General features: G+C 46.5%; 1 protein-coding gene across 20 annotated transcripts in view; it reads left to right on the forward strand.

Annotated features, from left to right (window-relative positions):
• Positions 1 to 14,942, forward strand: part of LOC122937811 (zinc finger protein 569-like) — a 350,216-nt gene that overhangs the window by 114,814 nt on the left and 220,460 nt on the right. The window contains exon 1 of one of the 20 annotated variants that reach the window (XM_044292906.1): positions 8,935 to 9,048. The exons of 18 other annotated variants lie outside the window; for them this stretch is intronic. The gene's annotated coding sequence lies outside the window, so the exon portion shown is untranslated. Of the gene's footprint in view, positions 1 to 8,934; positions 9,073 to 14,942 lie in introns of those variants that run through there. One more of the 20 variants, XM_044292908.1, reaches the window with a different exon arrangement.

Genomic DNA, 14,942 nt, shown 5'->3' on the forward strand with positions numbered 1-14,942 from the left:
CTTTGCTGTGAAAATGAAAAGTTTAATTTCTTCCAATAAAATGTTGCTTTAGCCCCAAATTTTTCATTTTCGCAAGGGGTAACAGGAGAAAAAGCACCACATCATTTGTTACCCATTTTCTCCTGAATATGGCAACACTCCATATGTGGTGGCAAACCGCTGTTGGGGCACATGGCAAGACTCTGAAAGGAAGGAGCGCCATATGGCTTTTGCAGCTCAGATTTTGATGGATTGGTTTACGGGTGCCATTGTTTTTTTGTTTTTTTTTGAGTGATTGTCTTATGTAGGGGTTCATTTTTTGCAGGGTATATATGACTTTTTGATCACTCAATATTATGCATTTTGTAAGGCAAGGTAATAAAAAGACTGTTTTGGCATAGTTTTTATTTTGACAGCGTTCACGTGTGTGTGTGTATATGTGTGTGTGTATATATTGTGAGGCAGTGACAGGCTTCATAGCAGTCAGGGGAGATTTATGGCAGGAGTTTCCCTGTCTTCCCCGTCGATCAAAAGGTCTGAGCCAGCACCAGGTGCCACAATCAGTCTGGGATAGGAGGCCAGACTGGCAGTCAGGGGGAGATTATTTGTGGAACAGAGTCCTGCTGGAGGGACCACGAGGCTAGGTGATAGCCTGGACTTTAGGGGACACAGTGACGCCTTTGGTACTAGGGTCACTAGGTCAGGAGGACTGCTGGATCCCAATTCCCCAAAGGGACTCGTACTTGTACAGCCTGGGGAACTGTTAGGCTGGGAAAGCCGGACCTGATGTCAGGTATGAACTGTGTAGTTAAGTCAGGGACTATGTTTTGTTAAGTTTAGGTAGAGCCCAGACGGGCAGGCTTTTATTTTGTACTGTTTTGTTGTTGCTGTGAAAATAAATCTCACGTTTGGACCTGCAATCCGGCTGTGGTGAAGCTAATTGTGAGAATTGACCCCCGAAAGAGAGCTAATCCCTATATCTCATATATATACATATACACTCGCCTAAAGAATTATTAGGAACACCATACTAATACGGTGTTGGACCCCCTTTTGCCTTCAGAACTGCTGTAATTCTACATGGCATTGATTCAACAAGGTGCTGATAGCATTCTTTAGAAATGTTGGCCCATATTGATAGGATAGCATCTTGCAGTTGATGGATACAGGTCCTTCTCAAAAAATTAGCATATTGTGATAAAGTTTATTATTTTCTGTAATGTACTGATAAACATTAGACTTTCATATATTTTAGATTCATTACACACAACTGAAGTAGTTCAAGCCTTTTATTGTTTTAATATTGATGATTTTGGCATACAGCTCATAAAAACCCAAAATTCCTATCTCAAAAAATTAGCATATCATGAAAAGGTTCTCTAAACGAGCTATTAACCTAATCATCTGAATCAACTAATTAACTCTAAACACCTGCAAAAGATTCCAGAGGCTTTTAAAAACTCCCAGCCTGGTTCATTACTCAAAACCGCAATCATGGGTAAGACTGCCGACCTGACTGCTGTCCAGAAGGCCATCATTGACACCTCAAGCAAGAGGGTAAGACACAGAAAGAAATTTCTGAATGAATAGGCTGTTCCCAGAGTGCTGTATCAAGGCACCTCAATGGGAAGTCTGTGAGAAGGAAAAAGTGTGGCAGAAAACGCTGCACAACTAGAAGAGGTGACCGGACCCTGAGGAAGATTGTGGAGAAGGACCGATTCCAGACCTTGGGGGACCTGCGGAAGCAGTGGACTGAGTCTGGAGTAGAAACATCCAGAGCCACCGTGTACAGGCGTGTGCAGGAAATGGGCTACAGGTGCCGCATTCCCCAGAAACAGCGGCAGAAGCGCCTGACCTGGGCTACAGAGAAGCAGCACTGGACTGTTGCATGTCATTCGGAAATCAAGGTGCCAGAATCTGGAGGAAGACTGGGGAGAGGGAAATGCCAAAATGCCTGAAGTCCAGTGCCAAGTACCCACAGTCAGTGATGGTCTGGGGGCCATGTCAGCTGCTGGTGTTGGTCCACTGTGTTTTATCAAGGGCAGGGTCAATGCAGCTAGCTATCAGGAGATTTTGGAGCACTTCATGCTTCCATGTGCTGAAAAGCTTTATGGAGATGAAGATTTCATTTTTCAGCACGACCTGGCACCTGCTCACAGCGCCAACACCACTGGTAAATGGTTTACTGACCATGGTATTACTGTGCTCAATTGGCTGCCAACTCTCCTGACCTGAACCCCATAGAGAATCTGTGGGATATTGGGAAGAGAAAGTTGAGAGACGCAAGACCCAACACTCTGGATGAGCTTAAGGCCGCTATCGAAGCATCCTGGGCCTCCATAGCACATCAATAGTGCCACAGGCTGATTGCCTCCATGCCACGCCGCATTGAAGCCTCCTGGGCCTCCATAACACCTCAGCAGTGCCACAGGCTGATTGCCTCCATGCCACGCCGCATTGAAGCATCCTGGGCCTCCATAACACCTCAGCAGTGCCACAGGCTGATTGCCTCCATGCCACGCCGCATTGAAGCAGTCATTTCTGCAAAAGGATTCCCGACCAAGTATTGAGTGCATAACTGAACATAATTATTTGAAGGTTGACTTTTTTTGTATTAAAAACACTTTTCTTTTATTGGTCGGATGAAATATGCTAATTTGTTGAGATAGGAAATTTGGGTTTTCATGAGCTGTGGCCAAAATCATCAATATTAAAACAATAAAAAGCTTGAACTACTTCAGTTGGTGTGTAATGAATCTACAATATATGAAAGTCTAATGTTTATCAGTACATTACAGAAAATAATGAACTTTATCACAATATGCTAATCTTTTGAGAAGGACCTGTATTTGAGGGATGCACATCCAGGGCATGAAGCTCCCGTTCCACCACATCCCAAAGATGCTCTATTGGGTTGATATCTGGTGACTGTGGGGCCATTTTAGTGCAGTGAACTCACTGTCATGTTCAAGAAATCAATTTGAAATGATTCGAGCTTTGTGACATGGTGCATTATTCTGCTGGAAGTAGCCATCAGAGGATGAGTACATGGTGGTCATGAAGGGATGGACATAGTTAGAAACAATGCTCAGGTAGCCCGTGGCATTTAAACGATGGCCAATTGGCACTAAGGAGCCTAAAGTGTGCCCAGAAAACATCCCCCACACCCTTACACCACCACCACCAGCCGGCACAGTGGTAACAAGGCATGATGGATACATGTTCTCATTCTGTTTACGCCAAATTCGGACTCTACCATTTGAATGTCTCAACAGAAATAGAGACTCATCAGACCAGGCAACATTTTTCCAGTCTTCAACAGTCCAATTTTGGTGAGCTCGTGCAAATTATAGCCTCTTTTTCCTATTTGTAGTGGAGATGAGTGGTACCCGGTGGGGTCTTCTGCTGTTGTAGCCCACCTTTCTTTCCCATTCTGACATTCAGTTTGGAGTTCAGGAGATTGTCTTGACCAGGACCACAACCCTACATGCATTGAAGCAACTGCCATGTGATTGGTTGACTAGATAGAAACATAGAATGTGTCGGCAGATAAGAACCATTTGGCCCATCTAGTCTGCCCAATATACTAAATACTATGGATAGCCCCTGGCCCTATCTTATATGAAGGATGGCTTTATGCCTTTCCTATGCATGCTTAAACTCCGTCACTGTATTTGCAGCTACCACTTCTGCAGGAAGGCTATTCCATGCATCCACTACTCTTTCAGTAAAGTAATACTTCCTGATATTACTTTTAAACCTTTGCCCCTCTAATTTAAAACTATGTCCTCTTGTAGCAGTTTATCTTCTTGTAAATCTTCTCTCCTCTTTTACCTTGTTGATTCCCTTTATGTATTTAGCAGTTTCTCTCATCTCCCCTCTGTCTCGTCTTTCTTCCAAGCTCTATATGTTAAGTTCCTTTAATCTTTCCTGGTAAGTTTTATCCTGCAATCCATGTACCAGTTTAGAAGCTCTTCTCTGAACTCTCTCCAAAGTATCAGTATCCTTCTGGAGATATGGTCTCCAGTACTGAGCACAATACTTCAAATGAGGTCTCACTAGTGCTCTGTAGAGCGGCATGAGCACCTCCCTCTTTCTACTGGTAATTCCTCTTGCTATACACCCAAGCATTCTGCTAGCATTTCCTGCTGCTCTGTGACACTGTCTGCCTACCTTTAAGTCTTCTGAAATAATGATCCCTAAATCCCTTTCATCAGATACTGAGGTTAGGACTGTATCACTGATTTTATATTCTGCTCTTGGGTTTTTACGCCCCTGGTGCATTATCTTGCACTTATCAACATTAAATTTTAGTTGCCAGATTTTTGACCATTCCTCTAGTTTTTCTAAGTCCTTTTCCATTTGGTGTATCCCTCCAGGAACATTAACCCTGTTACAAATCTTTGTATCATCAGCAAAAAGACACACCTTACCATCGAGGCCTTCTGCAATTTCGCTGATAAAGATATTAAACAATATGGGTCCCAGAACAGATCCCTGAGGTCCCCCACTGGTAACAAGACCTTGGTCTGAATATACTCCATTGACTACAACCCTCTGTTGCCTGTCCCTCAGCCACTGCCTAATCCATTCAACAATATGGGAGTCCAAGCCCAATGACTGCACTTTATTGATAAGCCTTCTATGTGGGACAGTATCAAAAACCTTACTAAAGTCTAGATAAGCGATGTCTACTGCACCTCCTCCATCTATTATTTTAGTCACCCAATCAAAAAAATCAATAAGATTAGTTTGACATGATCTCCCTGAAGTAAACCCATGCTGGTTTTCATCTTTTAATCCATGGGATTTTAGATGGTCCACAATCCTCTCCTTAAGTATGGTTTCCATTAATTTCCCCACTATTGATGTCAGGCTTACTAGCCTATAGTTGCCCGATTCCTCCTTACCTTTCTTGTGAATGGGCACAACATTTGCTAATTTCCAATCTTCTGGGACGACTCCTGTTGCCAGTGATTGGTTAAATAAATCTGTTAATGGTTGCTAGTTCACAGCTGAGCTCTTTTAATAGCTTTGGGTGTATCCCATCAGGCCCCTGGGACTTATTTGTATTAATTTTAGACAGCTGACTTAGAACCTCTTCCTCTGTAAAGACACATGCATCAAAAGATTCATTAGTCTTTCCTAACTGAGGTCCTTCTCCTTCATTTTCCTTTGTAAAAACTGAACAGAAGTATTCATTGAGGCAGTCAGCGAGTTCTTTATCTTCTTCCATATACCTTCCTTCAGTTTTTAATTTGGTAATTCCTTGTTTTAGTTTCCTTTTTTTTTATTTATGTATCTGAAGAATGCCTTATCGCCTTTTTTCCCTGACTGAGCTAATTTCTCTTCTGCCTGTGCTTTAGAAGCTCTTATAACTTGTTTGGCCTCTCTCTGCCTAATCTTATAAATTTGCCTGTCATCCTCATTTTGTTTTTTTTTAATAATTCCTAAATGCTATCTTTTTGTTTTTAATAATTTTGGCCACTTCTGCTGAGTACCACAGTGGTCTCTTCCTTTTTTTGCTTTTACTGACAAGCCTAATGCAATTTTCTGTTGCCTTCAATAGTGCCTCTTTTAAGTAGTCCCATTTATCCTGGACTCCAATGAAACTGTTCCAATCTGATAGGGACTTGTATACCACTAATCTAATTTTAGAAAAGTCAGTTTTTCGAAAATCTAAAACTTTTGTTTTTGTGTGGTGTGACTCAGTCACTGTACTTATAGTAAACCACACTGACTGGTGATCACTAGATCCCAAGCTTTTCCCTACAGTAATATCAGATACCAAATTCCCATTTGTGAATACTAAATCTAAAATGGCCTCCTTCGGGGTTGGCTCCTCCACTACTTGCTGTAGAGATAATCCCAGAAGGGAATTTAGAATATCTGTACTCCTGGCAGAACTAGCTATTTTGGTTTTCCAGTTTACATCAGGAAGATTGAAGTCTCCCATGATGATAACTTCCCCCTTCAATGTCATTTTAGCTATTTCCTCAACTAGTAGATCATCTAATTGTTTGACTTGGCCAGGTGGTCTATATATCACACCTACACGAGTTACCTTATGATTATCAAGCTGCAAGGTAACCCAAACTCACTCTAAATTGTTCTCACTAACTTGTATCAAATTAGATTTTATGCTATCTTTCACATACAGGGCCACCCCTCCCCCTTCTTGCCTTCTCTGTCTTTCCTGTATAGAGAGAACCCTGGTATTGATGTATCCCAGTCATTACTCCCCTTGAACCACGTCTCAGTAACAGCCACTACATCTATATTCTCAGATGCCATTATAGACTCAAGTTCATTGATCTTTTCCCCTAAGATGCGAGCATTTGTAGACAAGACTCTGAGCTTGTCATTTCTTAACCTTTGTGCTACTGGCCTCTTCTGGCATTGTTCTGGGGGGCAGTTGGACTGCTGGATTATCACTCTTCCCCCCCCCCCCTTTCCTAGTTTAAATGCTTCTTAGCAAATACTTGGAACTGTTCACCGAGGACATTCGTTCCAAACCATCTTTCTTGTACAGTTCTTTTCCATTCCAAAAGAGCTAACATGAGACACAAAGCCAAACCCTTGGTTCAGACACCATTCACCAAGCCATACATTGAATTCCTTAATGCACATCTTCCTGTCATGCTGAAGGTTATGCACAGGCAAAACTGCAGAGAATGAAACAGTTGATGCAACCTCCCGTATATCCTTTCCAAGTGTGTGAAAAGCTTCCTTCACCTTTGAAACCTCATTGCAAGCCAGATCGTTTGTCCCAAGATGGAGAATAACATCCACTTCCCTTTCCTGCTTTGCTTGCCTAACAATATTTAGGATCCGTTGTCTATCCCTGCTAGCGGTAGCACCAGGGAGACATCTCACAACACCATTCTCCTCAAACTTCACACCTCTTATGATGGAATCGCCCACCAACAGCTGCTTACTATCAATCCTCACCTTCTCCTTTTTGTCTTTGGCTGCAGTCTTGCATACTTTAGGCATGGGAGATGATTGTTTCTCACCCACTGTGCTTGAGCCATCCTCCATGTTGCTCTTGCACTCTGAAAGTGCTGCAAATGAATTATAGAGAGCCACAGACTGTGGGACATGCCTTCTATCCACAACTCTCAGTCTACCAGAACCTACAGTAACCCATCTTCCATTTTTAGGGGGCCTCTGTGGCAGTGGCATTGCAATGTTCTCAGCCTGAGTTTGTTTAGTGGTTAATTTAAAAATCTCATATTTCAAAAAGGTAATTTCCTGCTGCATTATGGAGAGCTGTCTACAGATCAGACAGTATCCAAACCTCTGAAGAGTGGAACCTGAAATAAAAGCATAACAATTCTTGCACAGAACTAGGTCTGCCATTGTAAAGAGGGGAAAGATTTTAAACAAACAAATCTTACTTGTTTAGATTGTATAATCGCATTAATGAGAATTAGAACAGGTGTTCCTAATAATTCTTTAGGTGAGTGTGTGTGTATATATATACATACATACACACAGCCTATACCTATATACATTCTACACCCTGTAGGCTGTATATAGGTGTAGGGCATGCTGCTGCAGAACAAGCGGTGAACCCACTGGCAGGAACACACCGTCCCAGTATAGACTATCACTGGGATGGTATGTGTGTTCCTGGCAGTGGTTTCACGCTGTGTTCTGCAGCAGCATGCCCTCCGGGTCTGTCCCCAGCATACAGATGTAGCAGGCAGCTCTCAGTCTCAGGACGGAGTCTAGATCCTAAGATGGCGCCGCCGCCGCCTCCACGTGCACTGCTGCTGCTCCTCTTCCGTCAGAAGAAGGAGGAGGCAGCAGTATCGCCGGAATATGTGGTAGGCAGCGCCGCACAGCAGGGAGTTTTAAAGAAGTCAGACTCATCAGGAGTGTGGCCAAGTGTGGGCATTTTTTGCAAGTAGGGTCAGCGGACTTACTAAACTTGTGAGCGGGGACTCAATAATTGCGGCGCGGCCGCGTATCTTAGAGGGAACCTGGCGGCCGGGCCCCTTGTCAGCCACTTCCCCGGTAGTTATGCCACTAGGGGGGGAGGCGAGGCGAGGCGAGGCGAGATATGGGGGGGGGGGGGAGGAGTATAGAGGAGAGATATGGGGGGCACTAGGACAAAACAGCAATATAAAGAAATGTAACTGTCATGCGTATCACACAGGATAGGATTAGATACACGGCTCAGCAGACAGTATCACACAGGACAGGATTAGATACACAGCTCAGCAGACAATATCACACAGGACAGGATTAGATACACAGCTCAGCAGACAGTATCACACGGGAGAGGATTAGATACACAGCTCAGCAGACAGTATCACACAGGAGAGGATTAGATACACAGCTCAGCAGACAGTATCACACAGGAGAGGATTAGATACACAGCTCAGCAGACAGTATCACACAGGATAGGATTAGATACACAGCTCAGCAGACAGTATCACACAGGATAGGATTAGATACACAGCTCAGCAGACAGTATCACACAGGATAGGATTAGATACACAGCTCAGCAGACAGTATCACACAGGATAGGATTAGATACACAGCTCAGCAGGCAGTATCACACAGGATAGGATTAGATACACAGCTCAGCAGACAGTATCACACAGGATAGGATTAGATACACAGCTCAGCAGACAGTATCACACAGGATAGGATTAGATACACAGCTCAGCAGGGAGTATCACACAGGATAGGATTAGATACACAGCTCAGCAGGCTGTATCTCACATGAGAGGCTTAGATACGGCTGTGCTGGCCGCTCCCAGTGTTTGGGGCTCTGGAGATGGTGAGGGAAGCGCCTGTGGCCCTCAGTGATGTGAGGAGAGGAGCAGGAGCCATGTCTGGGTGTACTAACATGGCCGCCGGAGGTGTAGGGGGCGGGGCTAGCGCTGACTGACCAGTGTGCTGGGCGGGGCCATCCCTGTGACGTCACACCGCAAAGCATGCTGGGAGAGTAAAACTCCAGGAACCTGAGGGAAAGAGGAAGTTCTGCTGGAAACGTCCTGTAAAGAGGCTCTGATGTCCGGACAGCGGGAGGGAGAGCCCCGGCATGAGGAGCAGGTACCGGGGAGCCGGGAGCCGCAGGCAGTAGTGCAGTGCGTGATGTCTGTCACAGCTGGTGCTTCAGTAGTGCAGTGTGTGATGTCTGTGGCAGCTGATGCTTCAGTAGTGGAGTGTATGATGTCTGTCACAGCTGGTGCTTCAGTAGTGCAGTGTATGATGTCTGTGGCAGCTGATGCTTCAGTAGTGGAGTGTATGATGCCTGTCGCAGCTGATGCTTCAGTAGTGCAGTGTATGATGTCTGTGGCAGTTGATGCTTCAGTAGTGCAGTGTATGATATCTGTCACAGCTGAAGCTTCAGTAGTGCAGTGTATGATGTCTGTCACAGCTGAGGCTTCAGTAGTGCAGTGTGTGATGTCTGTGGCAGCTGATGCTTCAGTAGTGCATTGTATGATGTCTGTCACAGCTGATGCTTCAGTAGTGCAGTGTATGATGTCTGTCGCAGCTGATGCTTCAGTAGTGCAGTGTGTGATGTCTGTGGCAGCTGATGCTTCAGTAGTGCATTGTATGATGTCTGTGGCAGCTGATGCTTCAGTAGTGCAGTGTATGATGTCTGTCGCAGCTGATGCTTCAGTAGTGCAGTGTATGATGTCTGTCGCAGCGGATGCTTCAGTAGTGCAGTGTATGATGCCTGTCGCAGCGGATGCTTCAGTAGTGCAGTGTATGATGCCTGTCGCAGCTGATGCTTCAGTAGTGCAGTGTATGATGCCTGTCGCAGCTGATGCTTCAGTAGTGCAGTGTATGATGCCTGTCGCAGCTGATGCTTCAGTAGTGCAGTGTATGATGCCTGTCGCAGCTGATGCTTCAGTAGTGCAGTGTATGATGCCTGTCGCAGCTGATGCTTCAGTAGTGCAGTGTATGATGCCTGTCGCAGCTGATGCTTCAGTAGTGCAGTGTATGATGCCTGTCGCAGCTGATGCTTCAGTAGTGCAGTGTATGATGCCTGTCGCAGCTGATGCTTCAGTAGTGCAGTGTATGATGCCTGTCGCAGCTGATGCTTCAGTAGTGCAGTGTATGATGCCTGTCGCAGCTGATGCTTCAGTAGTGCAGTGTATGATGCCTGTCGCAGCTGATGCTTCAGTAGTGCAGTGTATGATGCCTGTCGCAGCTGATGCTTCAGTAGTGCAGTGTATGATGCCTGTCGCAGCTGATGCTTCAGTAGTGCAGTGTATGATGCCTGTCGCAGCTGATGCTTCAGTAGTGCAGTGTATGATGCCTGTCGCAGCTGATGCTTCAGTAGTGCAGTGTATGATGCCTGTCGCAGCTGATGCTTCAGTAGTGCAGTGTATGATGCCTGTCGCAGCTGATGCTTCAGTAGTGCAGTGTATGATGCCTGTCGCAGCTGATGCTTCAGTAGTGCAGTGTATGATGCCTGTCGCAGCTGATGCTTCAGTAGTGCAGTGTATGATGCCTGTCGCAGCTGATGCTTCAGTAGTGCAGTGTATGATGCCTGTCGCAGCTGATGCTTCAGTAGTGCAGTGTATGATGCCTGTCGCAGCTGATGCTTCAGTAGTGCAGTGTATGATGCCTGTCGCAGCTGATGCTTCAGTAGTGCAGTGTGTGATGCCTGTGGCAGCTGATGCTTCAGTAGTGCAGTGTGTGATGCCTGTGGCAGCTGATGCTTCAGTAGTGCAGTGTGTGATGCCTGTGGCAGCTGATGCTTCAGTAGTGCAGTGTGTGATGCCTGTGGCAGCTGATGCTTCAGTAGTGCAGTGTGTGATGCCTGTGGCAGCGGATGCTTCAGTAGTGCAGTGTGTGATGCCTGTGGCAGCTGATGCTTCAGTAGTGCAGTGTGTGATGCCTGTCGCAGCTGATGCTTCAGTAGTGCAGTGTGTGATGCCTGTCGCAGCTGATGCTTCAGTAGTGCAGTGTATGATGCCTGTCGCGGCTGATGCTTCAGTAGTGCAGTGTATGATGCCTGTCGCGGCTGATGCTTCAGTAGTGCAGTGTATGATGCCTGTCGCGGCTGATGCTTCAGTAGTGCAGTGTATGATGCCTGTGGCGGCGGATGCTTCAGTAGTGCAGTGTATGATGCCTGTGGCGGCGGATGCTTCAGTAGTGCAGTGTATGATGTCTGTGGCGGCGGATGCTTCAGTAGTGCAGTGTATGATGTCTGTGGCGGCGGATGCTTCAGTAGTGCAGTGTATGATGTCTGTGGCGGCGGATGCTTCTGTAGTGCAGTGTATGATGTCTGTGGCGGCGGATGCTTCTGTAGTGCAGTGTATGATGTCTGTGGCGGCGGCTGCTTCAGTAGTGCAGTGTATGATGTCTGTGGCGGCGGCTGCTTCAGTAGTGCAGTGTATGATGTCTGTGGCGGCGGCTGCTTCAGTAGTGCAGTGTATGATGTCTGTCGCGGCGGCTGCTTCAGTAGTGCAGTGTATGATGTCTGTCACGGCTGATGCTTCAGTAGTGCAGTGTATGACTGCGTCAATAGTCAATGGGGATGGAGCGGCGGTCCGGCGGCACTGTGAAATAGCGGAAGGACGGATCCGACAGGGTGAACAGCCTGTCGGATCCATCCTGCCGCAAGCGTGAAAGTAGCCTAAGGGCTCATGCACTGGACAGTCTGCCCTCCGAGACATAGAGTCCGTGACCAGGCCATATGTCCCGGAGCGGCATACATCGGGCACATGGGAGCGCACAGGCTACTATCATATGAGTGCAGGACAATAAGCTCCGCGGGCGGCCCGGTGCGCAGAGCATCATTGTAACCTATGTGCGCTCCCGTGTACCTGATGTATGCCGCTCTGGGACATATGGCCCGCTAACGGATTCTATGTCTCGGAGGGCAGACTGTTCAGTGCATGAGCCCTAAGAATGCGCACACAGCGCCGCACACGTCATGGCGGTCAGAAGACGGGGATGCAGAGAAAACATCAGTAATAAAACACAGAAAACCTGTATAAATGTGGTGTCGCTGTAATCGCACCGACCGGAGGAGGAGGGGAACCTGCAGGAAACGCTGGACCGCAAAACCCAGAAAACTGGCCGAATTGTGTGGGGTTTTTGTTTTTTTATCCCCCCAGTTGGAATTTTCCCGCTTCCCACTACATTGTATAGAACCGTAAATGGCGCCATTACAAAGTACAACTGGTCCCACAAATAACAAGTCCTCGTCCGGCGATGTTAACGTCCTCGTCATCTATGTTAATGGAAAATAAAGAAGTTCTGGCTCCGGGAAGGCTGGGAGTAAAAAATAAAAATGGAAAATTTCCCTTTTATGGAGGGGTTAAAAGTCAGAAAATTCCTGTTGGGGTCCATTCACACGTCCGTAGTGTATTGCGGATCCGCAGTACACCCGGCCAGCACCCCCATAGAACTGCCTATTCTTGTCCACAATTGCGGACAAGAATAGGATATGTTCTATATTTTTCCAGAGCTGCGGACCGGAAGATCGGGGGTGCGCTCCGGAAATGTGGATGCAATTTGCGGAACGGTTGCGGATGTGTGAATGGACCCTTAAAATGTAAAATCCGTAGAATCCAATGTTACTTGTTCACAGTTGCTGCTTCCAGCTTTTTAAATACCATGTGACTATAAACGACCAATCAGAGAGGAGGTTCCCCATGGTCCGCTCCATGACTACTTGCCCATCATCCCTATCACACTGGGGATCCCTCTGGAAGCAGCGTCTCCCTCCCCGTGTGCCGCCGCTGCCACCAATGACAGGAGGACTTTAAGTTAGCACCCAGAAGGAACGCCCAGGACAGAAGCTGATGTCTCTGCCCCATCGCTCGGGCGAACGGAGCGGCGCCCAGGAATAATAGTAAGTGCTGGGACATTCCTGGGCGCCGCTCTGTGTAGCCGGCTGCTTAACAAAGTCCGAACTCATAGAAGGTTGTCTTTAACTTTTAATTCAGGAGGCGCGTGCCGGCATCCGACCTGTGACAGGGAGCTGCGATCAGCGGCAGTTAACCCCTCAGTGCGGCACCTGAGGGGTTAACTGCCGCTGATCTGCTGTCAGTACCCGCATCCTGTAATTAAAGATTGATTATCATTTGTGGTGACGTGCGCCCACCCCCCTCAACCCCCCCAGTATTAAAATCATTGGTGGCAGTGGCCACAGGGTCCTCTCCCCCTCATTGGTGGTCCAGTGGCAGCTTCTGATCGGAGCCCCAGCAGTGTAATCCTGGGGCTCCGATCGGTTACCATGGCAGCCAGGACGCTACTGAAGCCCTGGCTGCCATGGTAACGTCCCTGCTGCTGTGTGCACAGGGAGAGTGTGAGGTCCTATTCACCCTGATAGAGATCTATGAGGGTGAATAGGACAAGGGATGAAAAGATCCCAGGTTCTGGCCCCTATGGGGGGAAATGGTTATTAAATAAAAAGTGTAAAAAAAAAAAAAAAACACACCAAGTATAAATCACCCCCTTTCCCAATTTTGCATATAAAATATGTAATCAATAAATATATCACATATCGCCACGTCCAAAAAGTCCAAATTATTAAAATATTTTTAAAAATCTATGCGGTGAACGCCAGAAAAGAAACAAAATTAAAACTGCGCGATTTGCCATTTTTTAAAATGCGGAATCCACATGGCTTTTTGAGTGTTGTTGTTTTTTTGTTTTTTTTTAACGTGGTATCGAGTATCGCAATACTTTTTTATGGTATCGAAATCGAAAAAAAAATGTTGGTATCGCAACAACTCTACCATGTCCCTCCGATTAACGGCCTTCACCGGACCCCCCCTCTTCCTTATCTCTCACCAGGTCCGGCCCTTAGGCGACTTTCACACGGGCGAGATTTCCGTGCGGGTGCAATGCATGAGGTGAACTGAATCCGGACCCGTTCACTTCAATAGGGCTGTGCACATGAGCGGTGATTTTCACGCATCACTTGTGCGTTGTGTGGAAATCGCAGCATGCTCCTCTTTGTGCGTTTTTCAAGCAACGCAGGCCCCATAGAAGTGAATGGGGCTGCGTGAAAATTGCAAGCAAGTGCGGATACAGTGCGAATTTCACGCATGGTTGCTAAGGAGACGATCGGGATGAGTTACCTGGGACCCCATTTACTTTATTATTTTCTCTTATAACATGGTTATAATGAAAAATAATAGTATTCTGAATACAGAATTCTCAGGAAAAGGTCCATTGTGGGGTTAAAAAAATATATAATTTAACTTACCTCATCCACTTGATCGCACAGCCGGGCTCGTCTTCTTTCTTCTTCTTCTTACAGGGCCTGGCTGGAAAAGGACCTTCGGTGACAACACCTAAGGTCCTTTTGCAGGTCCTGAAAGAAGAAGCAAGAAGAGGACGCTTCAATCTACAGTTTACTAAGCATTCTGTGTCATGGTTTGAATCTCTGTGACTATGGCCACGCCCATCTGCCTCCCAGCCAAGCTTTTGAACTAATCTCTGCTTACCTCATTTGCATAGCCAATCAGAGGGGGTTTTACAATTTACCAATTGAAAGAGGTGTTCCAACTGTCAATATAAATATATGTGATGCATTCAATAAAGAATTGTCAGTTTGAACTCACATACAGCCTGACTGGTGTTAGTTCTGTGAGAATTAAAACGACACGAGCGGTCGTTTGAGGCCGGATCATCAACGGTGGAACCAGCAGATATTGTGGTCACATCAGGGAGTGCCGTGAGAGCAGAATAGAGCCAGCAGGGGCTCGTTACATTGGTGGCAGCGGTGGGATTGGCTCTCCAGTTACTGGGACGCTCCAAATCACAACTAGGAATGACCAGCTACCCAGCCTGCAGGAGAGACACGCTGAAAGATTTACTTGAGAGCCGAGGAGGGACCGCTGGGACAAAGAACAAGGCCACCTTGATCAGTGAGTTAGCTGAGATGGATCAGAGCGATGGTGATGCTGGACCTCGGTCCGTGGAAGCCCTGTTTCAGCAACGAGTTAGAATTCGGTTGGCATTATATGGTG

This window comes from Bufo gargarizans, chromosome 5 (genome assembly GCF_014858855.1).
Source record: "Bufo gargarizans isolate SCDJY-AF-19 chromosome 5, ASM1485885v1, whole genome shotgun sequence".
NCBI classification, from domain to species: Eukaryota; Metazoa; Chordata; class Amphibia; order Anura; family Bufonidae; genus Bufo; species Bufo gargarizans.